Here is a 1,377-nt window from a genome sequence, read left to right as displayed (position 1 = left end):
CACAGAGGACAGAACATTTTCGGGCATCTCCATCCCCTGCCATTTTCTTTTCATTTCTTGTATTATTATTATTATTATTATTATTATTATTATTATTATTATTTATACATTTGATCACTGTACATCATTTAGATTGTAAAGAAACTTTAACCAGCATGATATACACTTCATTCCAGCCCAGTTGACAATACTATACACATCATCAACAGATAATAAACTGTATCTGTGACCCACAAATGTCTTATCTCTCTATTTTCCCCCAAATTTCCTTTCCTACACTCTTCCTCTCCCACACTCTCCTTCTACTTTGTCTCTAGTGTCCATAACAATATTCAATGTTTTTATATCCTCCAGTCTTTCAGCCTCTACCATAGAGTGTGGACAGTTGGTATATGTTAAGTGAAGACATATAATGTCTCTCTTTCATATTATGACTTACTTCACTCAGGAACAAATCTTCCATATTTGTCCACTTTCTATCAAATTCCAGACCCTTGTGGTTTTTTATAGCTGAATATCATTCCATGGAGTATATGTGTCACACTTTTTCAATGCCTTCATCTGTTTGTGGACATTTGGGTTGGTTCCATGACTTAACAATCGTGAATGATGCTGCACTAAATATAGTTTTGCAAGTGCACTTCCGACTAAGCATTCTCCTGTCCTTTGAGTAGATACCCAGGAGTGGAATTGCTGGATCATATGGTAGCTCTATTTGAAGGTCTTTGAGGAACCTCAATATTGTTCTCCACAGTGGCTGGACCAATTTACATTCCCACCAACAATGTAGGAGTATTCCCCCTTTCACCACATCTCCATCAGCACTTATCATTTTTTTTTTTTAATCTTCACCACTCTGGGTTGGGTTAGGTGGTATTTCATTGTGATTTTGATCTGGATCTCCCTTATGATGAGGAATGTTGAGCCTTTTTTTACATGCCTTTTGGCTGTTCATATGTCTTCTGTAGAGAATTGTTTATTCAGCTCATTTTCCCATCTTTTAATTGGGTTAATAATTTTCTTCTGGGCAAACTGCTGGAGTTCCCTGTATATTCTGGTTATCAGTCCCTTATCTGAGGCACAGTTAACAAAAATTCTCTACCATTGTGAGGGCTGTAATAATTCACACTATTTATGGTGTCCTTTGCTGTGCAGAAACTTCCTAACCTGATGTAATACCACCTATCTATTTGGGGGATTATTGCCTATGCTTTGGGGGTCTTGCTTAAAAATCTTTGCCTACCCCAATGTCTTGAAGAGTTTCCCCAATGTTTTTCACCAGTAGTTTTAAAGTTTGCGGACTTAGATTTAGATCTTTGACCCATTTTGAGTTGATTTTTGTTAATAGTGACAGATAGGGATTCAGAATCATCATTG

This window comes from Tupaia chinensis, unplaced genomic scaffold (assembly GCF_000334495.1).
Source record: "Tupaia chinensis unplaced genomic scaffold, TupChi_1.0 Scaffold000480_1, whole genome shotgun sequence".
Lineage (NCBI taxonomy): Eukaryota > Metazoa > Chordata > Mammalia > Scandentia > Tupaiidae > Tupaia > Tupaia belangeri.
Note: the sequence above shows the minus strand (reverse complement) of the source record.